Raw genomic sequence first — 13,498 nt, 5'->3', positions numbered from 1 at the left:
CCCAGCACTTTGGGAGGCCGAGGTGGGCAGATCACGAGGTCAGGAGATCGAGACTATCCTGGTTAACGTGGTAAAACCCCATCTCTACTGAAAATACAAAAAATTAGCCAGGCGTAGTGGCGGGTGCCTATAGTCCCAGCCACTCCGGAGGCTGAGGCAGGAGAATGGCCTGAACCCGGGAGGTGGAGCTTGCAGTGAGTCAAGATTGCACCACTACACTCCAGCCTGGGCGACAGAGCGAGACTCCGTCTCAAAAAAAAAAAAAAAAAAAAAACCTAGGAGGGCTGTATCTCTGTGATAGTCACTCATTTATGCAATCATTCATTCAACAAATATTTATCCAGCATCTGCCATGAGTCAGGCACACATTCTAAGTAATAGGGATGTAGCCATGCAAAAAAGAGCAAAAATAGGAAATCTGTATTAATTCAAAGCATGGCTAGTCATTTAAACCATTAGAAGGACAATTTAAACCATTAGAAGGACAATGAAGTTCTAGCTAACTCTTTGTCAAATACGCTGTGAGAACTCAATGAATTTTGCATCTGTTTGCATTTCTTCTCCAAATAAGATACACTGTAATGGAAAGGATATAGAAGTCAGATAAGAAGTCCCATGTTCTACACCTAGCCTTGCCAAAAGCTCCCGGTATACCTGATTGGGTCCCTTCCCGTTGTCTGAACTTCAGTTTCCTCATCCATATAACGAAGGTGTTTTCTAGTTCTAATGCGTATGAGTCTCTGATTCCATGACTGTTTAATTCAGCTGCTAACTGGCAGTCTGTTCACCCCTCTGCTATTTTGTAGGGCCAGAATAGAGCCACTCCATAGTTTTTGTTCTTATTCTGTTTTTTGTTTGTCAGCACATGGAAAAATTGAGATACTTCATTTAACAATCTTGATGTCCAAGTTCTCTTGATAGATAACATGCTCTGGCCACCCAGGGACACCTTCCTCAGGGCAACAGTGGGTCAAGGACTGAGGAGCTGTCACTACCTTCAGACGTTCTCTGGGCTCTCACGTTTGCAATATTCTCTTTTGCTCTCTTCTGTCTCTTGAAGATCTGCTGCTGAGAGTCTGTCTTCCTAATTCTTAGCATCTTCACTAGTTCACATTACCTGTCGGTCTCAGATGTAGTGCTGCCTATATAGTGTTTCAGACTTGAAGATCTTCAAAAGGAGAATTCCAGAACCACAACCAAGATATCTCCCTGAGGACCCTTGAGCTAATTAGAAAATAAATTGGAACCACATGGGAAGCTTTTAAAACGCACCAATTACCTGGACTCTGCCCCCAGAGATGCTGATTCAGTTGGTGTAAGGTAAAGTAAACACACCATCAGGTGGTTTTAAAAGCTCCCCAGGTGCTTCTAATGTGCAACTGTAAGCCATTCTACAACTTCACATCAATCAAAGTGGTAAAATGATCTTGCTGTCTTTGACTCAACGAGAAATCACCTTCAGCATGTCCTAGATCTGAGTATCTGGACTTATCACCATGCCCACGGCTGGCTCCATGGGCATGTGACGGTGCGGTCACACAGGACTCCATGCTTAGACAGGGCCCTGTGCTTGGGTTCATGCTCTGTTGTCACCATCTTGAAATTACTGATAATTTTGAACAAGGAACCCTGCATTTTCTTTTGTACGGGACCCTGCAAATAATATAGCCTGTCCTGCTTCACACCATTCTGGGGCTGGACTTCTCCAAAAGGCAATCAAACCCTTATCTCTTGGCCTGTAATGGAGATCATGGCAGTGGCATTTCTTAGCATTCTGAAGAAATGAGCTGCCTTTAAAGGGTATTTTCTCCCTCTTTCCCTGTGTTCCTGCCTTGGCTCACATAATAAAAACATCTGTCCTCTTGGAAGAACACTGACACTGCTCACTCATTCCTCCAAGGAGTGACTTTCATCTCATTGGTGAGACAAGGAGAAGGCCCATTAAGGCCCCTGCAGACCCTCACACACTCGCCACTCTGCCCAGCTCCCCCGGACCAGCTCTGCAGGAGAAGGAGTTTCCCCTCTGCCAGGTGCTTTGCCTGCTTGGGACTAGTGTAGTGATAGCCCGTGCAGGATGCCAGGTTATCAGTGCTATTCTGTCACATACAAGCTCTACAACCTTACTCAACCTGTCTGTGCCCCAGTGTTTTCACCTATAAAATAAGGATATAATAGTATCTACCCGAATGGATTAGTGTAAAATTTAAGCGAGTTTTTATTCCATGTCAAGGACTTAGAACACATATTAAGTGCTAAACATAAAAAAAAAAAATTATTAACTTGGAACAGGAGGTGCAATCAGGGAGGGAAAGAGTTGGAAGCCCATTTGAGTCTAGTCCCAAGCCAGGTTTCCAGTTCAAGGTTGCCAGTAATTAGGTTGACCTTTTGAGCCCTGGCTCCTGCATCTCTCTCTCATATGGTTTTGAATCTGGAGAGGAAAGCACATGATTAATAGTTCCCTTAGGCCACAACAAAGGCCAGTGGTAAGCTTGCTTTTGCTTGTTCTCTAATCCCACTCTCACTGCGCACCTGGGCTCTCGACAATCCCTTAAAACCCTACTCCTCAGGCCCACAGTCTGGAAATGTCACCCTTGGGTCTGGAATTCTCAAGTCAGAAAAGCATTTAGAAATAGAAAGGAGTTAGCAGATCATCTGCCAGATGAGAAGACTAAGTAGAGAAGTCCAAGTTTGCCCAGGTTGTCCGAGGCAGATGAAGAATGAGAATCAAGGCAGTTGCCCTCACCACTGTACCACACTGCTGGGCTTTGTGAGAAATTCTTTTACATCGTGTGTGTGGATGAGGACACATCTGAATGTGTGGCCATCCCTCTTCTTCCAACTACTACTGCAGAACAGTGATCTTTGGAGATGAAGTCATACCATAATATTGCATGTGTTGAATGTTAAAGGGGATGGGATAAGACCTGGTTTAGCAATGTGAAGTGAGGTTGGGGAGAAGGGGTGCAGAAGGAAAAAATAACAAGCAGGCATTCCTTCCCTTGTTTAAAATTGGGCTTACAAGTCTCAGCTGTGAGAGAGGCAGCATCCAGGCAGTGTGGTGAGAAAGGCAGGTCACACAGGGGTCTTCCCTCCAGGAAATAACCTCCTTCTCTCCAGCAGCATTGTTTTCTAATATGGAGGATAATGAACAACACTGTTGATCCAATTTGCTTTTTCTCTCAGTGCAGAACTTTGCCCATGCTGTCAGCTCTTTGGATTTATTGATACTGTAGGGAGTTTGGAGAAATATAGACATTACTTTGGCTTTCGGCTTGTTTGTTTCAAAAGAAATGTTTGAATTGTCCTATTTGACAAAAGTAAAAGAAACTAGGCTTGACAGTCAGAATGGCTATTTCTTACATTGAAAGGAAGGAAAAGACAAAGGAGGGAATAAAATCGGTTTTTATTGTATAGTTTTCCAATTAATGATATAGAACACCAATGATTTTGGTGGGAAAAGAATTACATAATAAACAAAAATACCCACCTCTAATAATGGAACACTCTTTGTTATTAGCTTGATAGATTTTCCCCACAAATACCATCAGAGCAGTTGGCCAGAGTAATACTGAAATGTATTAAATATTTATATATATATCTACTACTGATAGTACAGAACAACTCAGGTCAGGCCCCATTAGTGAACACACCTAATACTGTTTTCTAAATTTTCAACAACTATTCAAATAGAAAGCCAGAAAAGAAAAATTGCCTCTCACTGCAAAGCCTTAAAACACACAAAAAGGCACCATATTGCCACTTTAGGGACACATTTGTTCCCTGCTGTTGCTATTTTATATGTCATTTCAGTCCTGCAGTTAGCTATAAAGCAAATCTTTTCTTTTTCCGGAGAGGAATAAGAGCTGCCTGAAGGGAAACAAGAATGGGAAACATCCTTAAAATGACTGATTTACAATTGGCAAAGAGATACAATATGAAAATTATAGCTTTCTCATTTTGAAGGTGGGAGCCTCAGTTCTTACTCTAAAAATACCCCCTGGGGGTCCCCTATTGGCACAAGAGAGAGACTGTCATGAAGGGGCTACTTGGTTTTTCTGAAGGTATGGGAAAATGGTGAAGGGTGTGTGTGTGTGCGCACGTGTATGTGTGTGTGTGCGCGCATGCTGGGGTGGTAAGGAGATGAATTCAGCAGGGGTTAGGTAGAATTAAAGGGAAATTCAGAGTAGTGAGTGCATGCCACAACTCATTAGGCACCGGAGGTGGTCCAGTCTAAACATAAGCTTGGAATTCGGATACCTTGAGTTGTAATCCCTCTTCTGACAGTGATATATGGTATACCGTTGGGCAATTCCCCTGACTGTGTTTTGACCCTAACTTATCATCTATAATAAGGAAAATAACACCCACTGAAGGGGGATATTGTGGAAATTTATTTATGTTGCCAAAGGGCATGGGGGACCATAGGTGAAAGGTTGAAGATAAGTCAAAGACTCTTTGCCTGTCAACAACTATTGTGTAGCTCACGTGTAGTTCCCCTGGGTTTAAACTCTTCTTCAAAACCTTCCCCAGTACCCATCTGGTGTATGGCCAAATGAAAAAGACTCTGAATCCTTTCTCAAAGAATAAGGGGAGAATTTACACAGCCCGGTGTGATAATAGGCCTCCAAGATGGCTCCATTGATCCTCACTTCCTTGTATTCTCTCTTTTGTGCTGTCCCTTTCACATTGAATCACAGCTCACCTATCTACCTAATAGACTATGGCAAAAGTGTATGACTTCCAAGATGAACTTATAAAACGCATTGCAGTTTTTACCTTGGAATCCACTTCAAATTGCTTTCTCAGCGGGAAGCCAGCTGTCATGTTGTAAGGATATTCAAAACGGCCCAGGAAGAGGCCTAAGTAGAAAAGAATCAACTTATCAGAACCAGCTTGTGAATACATGAGTGAACCACCTTGCAAATGTATTTTCCAGCCACAGTCAAGCCTTCAGATAACAGCAGTCACAATTGCAAATAGATAACCAACCCTATGTGCAAATAGATAACTAATCTACCTACAGTAAACTAGGGTTGGGATAATCCTGGTGCCATTCTACTGAATAATTTACCTTCAAGCTACCGTAAACTTTGACAGAATGTTTAGACTAGATATTGTGAATCTTCTCAGAAGGCCATGAATTTACTGATGATTCATCCATCTTTTAATTCACCAAATATTTATTAATCATCTAGCTATTAGGTCCTAAGATTCTGCAATAGGCTCTGGAAGATAAGAGTTGGTTAAACTAAGCATACTTAAGACATTCCATCAGTGTATTGGTGGAGACAAATAATAGACATCAAATAGTGTTGCAAAAAATATGACGGAATTATATTATCCTATTATCCTATTACAGAGAATATTGTGGAGAACCCTTGCTTCAAGGAGAAGCTAATTCAATGTTGAAGAATCAGGAAGGACTGCTCTAAGGCAGGGACACTTAAGGACATTTCTCAAAGGTCAGGTAGAAGTTATCAAAGTGAAGTAGAGGAAAGGTAGGAAGGGCTGCAGCATGAAGAGGAATGAACGGCACATGCAAAGACCGATGGAGCTGCAGTGTATAAATCAGAGGGCCCTCAGCGCACTAACCTTGGCTATAGAGAAAATGATTTTTTCCCTTTCATTTGCACCTTAGGTAAATAACCCTTTTCTAATATAATTAACCTTTTCTCCTATGAGAAATGTTCGACTCCACAAGCTGTAAAACAAGCAATGAAAGAGGAAGGCTTCATTTCTACATTGATACCCTTTAATTCTTTCCCCAAGTTCTCTGCTGTCATCCAGATTCCTGTGCTCTTCATTCCCTTTTGCAAGTATTGTAGGGAAGTGACTTGTACCTCAGGGAAAGTGCTGAGAGCATTGTGGTCATTAATGAAATAACCAAGGTCTTTCAACATGATATGTCATCTTCTCCCAGATGCCTCTTCTGGCTCTTCCAAATAGCGTATGGTTCCTTAAGGCCTCCAGTAGACCTCATTCATAGGGGTAATCACAGAACTCCTACATGGGATTGTCACCTGGTAGATCACCTGTTGCTTCCCTAATTAGAGGGAAAATCTGGTGCCTCAGTCTTAGATGATCTCTCTGTTATTCCAGTGTCTGGCACACTCACAGTAGGACCAAAGAAATGAAAACGACCCCCTTCATTTTCTCTTAAACTATCCTATTCTTCTCATTTAATGCTTTATCATTGTTTGAAAGTATTCATGCATATACATTTACTATTATTTTTTTTTGGTTCGCTGGTTCAATATTACTGACACATACACCCCGATACATACATTGATTATTCTTTAATTATTACAGAATCATTAAGATTCTGTAGTAATTGGAAACTTGCATGCTTGTATGCCACTATTTACAAAGTATACTTGGTATACAATGCTGGGCAGTTAGTTGGCTTTCAATAAATATATTTTTAAATAACAAGATAATTTAGTGATTGCTATTGAGTTTTAAAAAAATCAATGTGGTTCTACATTCTTGTGTATTTGTGAATTTTTCTTATGACCTTCTTAGAAAATTGATCTCAGATACCAATAACATAGATGCCATTTCTCAGTGAAGTGTAACGAGTTTTAATTTGGCTTCAATAAATTAGTTTTTATTAGGCTCATTATCCACCAGCCCATTTTCAAAAGAACACTCAAAGATCCTTATAAATATGCAAAACCAAAGTCTGTATGTTTTTGCATGAACTAAAAAAATAGACATAATTGTCTGGGCAACAAAGCAAGACCCCATCTCTACAAAAAATAAAAATAAAAAATAGCCAGGCATGGTGGAATGTGCCTGTGGTCTTAGCTACTTTGGAGTTTGAGACAGAAGGATTGCTTGAGTCCAGGAGTTCCAGGCTGCAGTGAGCTATGATCACACCACTGCACTCCAGCCTGAGTGATAGAGTGAGACCCTGTCTCAAAAAAAAAAAAAAAAAAAAAAAAAAAATCCATTACTATGTAAGTATTGGATTAACACTTAACAAGATAGCAGTGGATTGGTAAGTGAAATAGAAAAATCTCCTAGCATGTGTACAAGGCATTGTGTTTTTACACTACGTCTAATGAACATAATGCCTTTGACACAAATCTAAAGTTATTAGCCTTGGATTTCTTTCTGCAAGCTAGGAGTGTGAAAGCAGAGCTGCAGGTTTCGTCCTTAAGAAGGAATGTGTGTGTTTGTGGTTGGCAGCAAAATGGTTTCAGCAGGGACCTAATCAGACATCTCTTCTTCACACAGCCGACTGGCAGGTGGAGGTGAGAACACAAACAAGCAGATGCTCCTGAGGCACAGATGAGGAGCTTGTGTGGCAGGGTCTGAGGAGACAGAGGTCTTCTGGAATGAGGGGTGAACTGTTGGCCATTAGCCTTAAGGAACCTAACTCAACTGTGACTGACATTTCTCAAACAGAATAATGGAGAAATGACAGAAGTGCAAGCTTTGGCCAAAAGGAAACGCTCTCCAGCCTTTCTGGATAGTAACTCCTAGGACAGATAAATGCGCAGTGGGGGGCTGAAAATAAAAAGGGGGATCCTAGGCCACCCACATATGCTATGGATGGATCAGTGAAAAGCTGGAAGTGTTTCATAAGGTCTTCCTCAAAGGAGAAATTTACATATGGGATCACTCTGAGAATTTCAAAAAGACAATATTTAGGTAGAGAGGTTATTTAGAGTTATATGCTTATCTATTTAGAATAAGTTACACATTTCTGTTTCTAAATGTAACCCTTCAGTTAGAAAAGCGATTTTTATTTCTTCTTCAACTGTTACTTTAGATTTACAGGATACAAATATAGGTCTGTGAAATGAGCATATTGTGTGATGCTGAGGTTTAGGATTTGGAACCCATTACCCAGGTAGGGAGCATAGTATGCAATAGGCAGTTTTTTTTCCCACCCACAATGCCCTTTCTCCTCCCCCATCTAGTAGTCCACAGTGTCTGTTGTTCCCGTCTTTATGTCCCATCTATGTGTACTCAATGTTTAGCTGCCACTTATAAGTGAGAACATGCAGTATTTGGTTTTCCATCCCTTGTTAATTCACTTAGAATAATGGCCTCCAGCTACACCCATGTTGCTTCAAAGGACGTGATTTTGTTCTTTTTATCGCTGTATACTATTCCATGGTATATATTTTCAACATTTTCATTATCCAGTCCACCATCAATGGGCACCTACATTGATTCCCTGTCTTTGTTGTTTTGAATAACATGGCAATTAACATATGCGTGCATGGGTCTTTTTGGTAGAATGATTTATTTTCCTTTGGGTACATACCCAGTAATGTGATGTTTCGGTTTAGAACTATAGTCATAAAGCCACAGGCTACAGAAAGCAGAAACTGAATTAATAACTGTAAATTCGGTTTTATCACGTGTACAATGAGGATGATCAGAACTAAATCATAATCTGATGTTATAAAAAGATAAATATAAAGCATCCCACACCAAGTTTGGTCTTAATCAGTAGTCCATGAATCTTCAAAGGATACTTTAAATAAGTGGCATTAAGATTACTAGCCAATCAGTTGGCTGTTAAAATATATGTATTTTAGTCTTGTGATATACCAATTATAGTCAATATTTGATATCTGCAATTATTCAGTGAGTATTTATTGAGGACCTACCATGTTGCAGTTACTGTGCCAGGATATGAATCAAGAAGGTATGCCTTCTGCCGTCAAGAAACTCAACATTGTAATGGTCTAGGCTTTGGTCTTGACTTAACTTCAAAACATATATTTTCTTGATGAATGCCTCCACACATGGCTCATTCAAAAATGAGGACATTTTAAGTCATTTCTATGTGAATTCAAAAGAATTGAGCCTATTTGGATGCATTCGTTTCAATTTTAAAAGATCCACAACACCTCAGAAAAATAATTAATGTGAGCATCATAAAGTCCTGATTCTGAAAGAGGTGAATAGTTTTAGTTTCTCAATCTGTCTCATTACTCAACAGTAATGACACAGTGCCTTGTCACTGCCTCTCTTAGCTTGTAATTTTGTCAGAGAGGGATTATTGTGTCTTAAAGGGCATATCTTCAACCCTCTTTTAAGCTTGGCATTCAGAGTTTCCCAGCCTCATGGAGACTACAGGAACTATGACAATTATTTAATCCATTCCCTTTACTGTATCAATGAAGAAGTTAGGATATAGAAGCATGAAATGGTTTGTCTCAAGATATCAAATTCAGCTACTCACATAACTGGAAATGGAACTCAATTCTTTCTGAAATCTTCTCCAGAATTAACCAGAAGAACTACGGAAAGATGCCCAATCACATCACTAAATTATTTGAATAAGTAGAGCAGCCAACAAGGTCCATAGGAAGTGGAAAGTTAGGTTCATAACTCTCACAATTAAGTGCTAAATATTAAAAAATGCAATAGACCTATTCATGTAGTACCATATTGTTTAAAATGTCTGTGTCTGAGAAATTGCCAGGGGATTCTCAGCTGAGATTCTGGCCATTTGCCATGTTACAATACACTGGGAAAAGAAAGGAATGCATGATACAGGAAGACCTGGGCTTCCATTCCCAGAAGATTATTTCTTATGTCTGCACAAGGGAGAGAATGAAACCGTGTGACAGACTTAATTTTCTATATTTCTCAAAGACATGAAAATCTCTACCCTCTTGCTATTTTGAATTATTTATTCTATAGTAGGGTGTCTCAACCTAGGCACTGTTGATATTTTGGGCTGGATAATTCTTTGTTGCTTGGCTGTCTTCTGTATTGTAGGATATTTAGCAACATCCCCGGCCTCTACCTGGTGGATACCAGTAGTATCCTTCCCTGCCATTTGCGACAATCAAAACATGCCTCCAGACATTGCTCAGTGTCTTTTGGGGAACAACATATTCCCTGCGAGAACCAATGGTCTAGAAAATAAAAGAAGTCCAATCTTGTTCCAGATGAGAAAGGAAAGTTGATAACTGGATAGCATCATGGTCCCTCATCAGTGACACAAACCATGCAGGTCTTTTCACCAGAGGGAAAGAAGAGATTCCCGCCTCATGGCCACAGAGTTTGACCACTAGAAGGAACTCTACACATTTCTACTAACAGAAAGGGTGGGAGTGGGGAGAATGCAGAAAATCCTTCTGTCTGATTTTCATACTACTAGAGTCCTAACTCTTTCATCCACTGCCATATAAATGTAACCTATTTATTCATTTATGGAATATAGACTAGCTAATATTTCCCCTAAAATGATATTTTTTGTGATTAGGGTGGTATACAGGGGGGAAAAAACACTTAGGGCATAGCTTTCAAAGATGCTTTCAAATACCAATGTTTTCAGTTAAGGTTTCCATTATGTTTCACGTTGGTTAATCATTATTTAGCTGATTGTGGTGAATTTTAAGTGTCAGCTTGGCTAGGCTATGGTGCCTGGTTTTGATCAAACACCAGTCTACATGTTCCTGTGGAGATATTTTTTTAGATGTGACGAACATTTAAATCAGTAGACTTTGAGTAAAGTAGATTCTGCTTCATGATGCATGTGGGTCTCATCCAATTAGTTGAAGGCCTTAAGAAAAATACTGAGGTCTCCTGAAGAGGAAGGAATTCTGCCTCTTGACTCCCTTTCAACTTAAGACTATAGCATCAACTTCTGATGGAATTTCCAGCCTGATGGCCTGCCCTATAGATTTCTGACTTCCCAATTCCTACAAATCACCAGAAGCAATTTCTGAAATTCTCCTCCTTTTCCTCTTCCTCTCTCTCTCTATCCTATTGGTTCTGTTTACCTGAAGAAACCTTTCAAATGCACTTACTATGTAGTATTTGTACTAATTTCAGGTCATTTTCAACCTTTCTAATATTACATTTTATAAATCCTTTATATAAACAAAGTTTTAAACAAAAGTAGGCAGCTAAAATACCACACGAACATTGGTGCATTATTTGCCAAATCTAATCTGAGATTTGATAACCTAAAATTGACCAAAATTTTTTTGAAGTAGAAGGTTCAGAAGAGCTCTTCTGATCAATATTCGAAAGAATATCAGCCAAAGTTTATTTTATTTGTTTTGCTCTTAACCAGTTTCATAAGCAAAGATACATATGATAGCCCTACATTTAAGTGACCTAATGGAGTACATCACTTAGGATGGAAACATTGTGTTTTCTTCATATTAATGAATTTACATCCACATACTGATATATATATATAACAAAATATACATATTTTGTTATATATTTTTAATTTGTTCATATATGTATTTGTTAATTATATATATATATATTTTTTTGAAATCAGGATAATTCCCCTTTAACCAGAGTAACCATTCGAATAATCGACTTTTAAAAATTAGTTGATTCTATCCATAGATACAGCAGTCTATTACACCTGCGCAGCCCACAAGAGGGTATTTTGATAGGTTAGACATCAAGATCTGGTTTGCTCTTCTTTTTCATTCTAGGATGACTTGTAATATCTCCAGCAGTGTTTTCGAACTTGTGGTTCATGAAACATGCACATCAGAAATATAAAGATGCTTCTTTTTATTATTATTATTATTTTTCTTTTGAGACAGAGACTCACTCTGTCACCCAGGCTGGAGTGCAGTGGTATGATCTCAGCTCACTGCAACCTCTGCCTCCCTGTTCAAGCAATTCTCCTGCCTCAGTCTTGCAAGTAGCTGGGACTACAGGCATGTGTCACCATGCCCAGCTAAATTTCGTATTTTTAGTAGAGATGGATTTCACCATGTTGGCCAGGCTGGTCTCGAACTCCTGACCTCAAGTGATCCCTCCACCTCAACCTCCCAAAGTGCTGGGATTATAGGCATGAGCCACTGTACCTGGCCTAAAGATGCTTCTTAAAACTCAAGTTCATGCTTATGGAATTCAGGAATCTGTTTGTCCTACGAGTAGCCCAGCTGATTCAATGCACACGAAACTCTGAAGATAACTAAGCTAGAAAGAATAGTTGGGTTAAATGTTTTTGTGGGATACAGATATTTCTTTAATCTATAAACTGATGAGTTACATGTCTCTTGGGACTGATGTAATATAGAAATCCAGAGAGCTTTAGGGTTTGTTATGGAACATCTAACTAAAAGCTTCTTGGAAACTCCAATATTTAGAATTTCTATAATACAAGTACTGAATAAAATTTGGTCACCAGATCACAGGGCCAGATCTTTGGAAGAAATTAACAAAAGCCCTGTTAATAAGAATATAGGAAGCTACAACCTCAGAAAAGTCTCAAAGAGAGCCAACATAAAATTCACAGATGTATAACCCAAGTAAACATATAATTTCTTTAAAATTCATATAATATCCTAATATTAGTAGATAATAAAAAGTAATTGATAATAAACTAATATGAGTCTTCATTCTTAAAATAACTATGAATTACACAGTAGTCACATCCCTAGAAAAATGGATGTGTATTAAAACCGTGAAAAACTGCTATTTATATATGAAGCATAGTTAAATGAGTACCTTCAGATAATTAACAAATTTTCCACCTAGACATAATGCCCAGGAGGACATTGGAAGGTTGTGTGGGATGCAACACAGTTGTTCATTGTAGGACCCTCCTGTACAGTGTAAGATGTCTAAAACTGGCCTGCATCTACAAAATGCCAGTACCCATTATTATGGAAAAGTTAAAGAAGTCCTGTATATTTTTTTGACCACCTCTACATTATCGCTTCTTTATCAATTCTTTTTCATCACATCCCATAAGAGTTATACAAGCTCCAGCAGGGAAGGAACCTCAAAGCCCACTTTATCCCACTTAGTGCTTGAATCTCCTCTACAACATCTCCACCAAGTGGTTGTCTGACCTAGTGTCCTAAATTTGGCTATTCACAGACCACCTTGATAATATCTGAATAGCCAATTCCCTTCTTTGCTTGTATCCCTAAAAAGCATATGATGGTGAATATAGAAGGTCAATTCACACAAAACCACACTAGCAGTCTATATCTGCTATGAGTCGTACAGATGGTTTTGATAAAAGCTTTACTTATTAAAGGCTTGAAACAATTGTGGACATGCTTGAACACATTATCTATAGTTCTTACTATTTTCCATTTGTGTGTGAAATCGTGGGTTTGATGTGCTATTTGTTTTATATATCTCTTAGTAAACATGAATGTATAACAAATTAAAAAGATGAGCTGTGTACCACCAAAATCATCTTGCAGTCCACACTTTGGGTATCACTGGTCTATTCCATTCTCAAATATTTATGATGCGGCTTTTATGTGAACTTACGAAAATGTTGAGGAAATGCTAACCTTAAGGCCTATAGATGTACTTATTCTTCCAACAATGCCCTGAGGCTGAGATCATGCCCAGGCCTGAGCCTGAAGTCCTCTTCCTGTTGTTAGTCCTGTCTTTAACTCAAATACACTTGTCTGTACAAATTTTATCTCTCAAACTACTTCAGTCATAAATAGACAACGTCTCTTCTCTAGGCCTTTTTTGTAGAGTTCTGGCCTCCTTTTCAAGTCCCTTTCTTCTAGAAATCAGC

The sequence above is a fragment of the Trachypithecus francoisi genome, unplaced genomic scaffold (genome assembly GCF_009764315.1).
Source record: "Trachypithecus francoisi isolate TF-2019V2 unplaced genomic scaffold, Tfra_2.0 Lachesis_group0, whole genome shotgun sequence".
NCBI classification, from domain to species: Eukaryota; Metazoa; Chordata; class Mammalia; order Primates; family Cercopithecidae; genus Trachypithecus; species Trachypithecus francoisi.
This window is presented reverse-complemented; position numbering follows the sequence as displayed.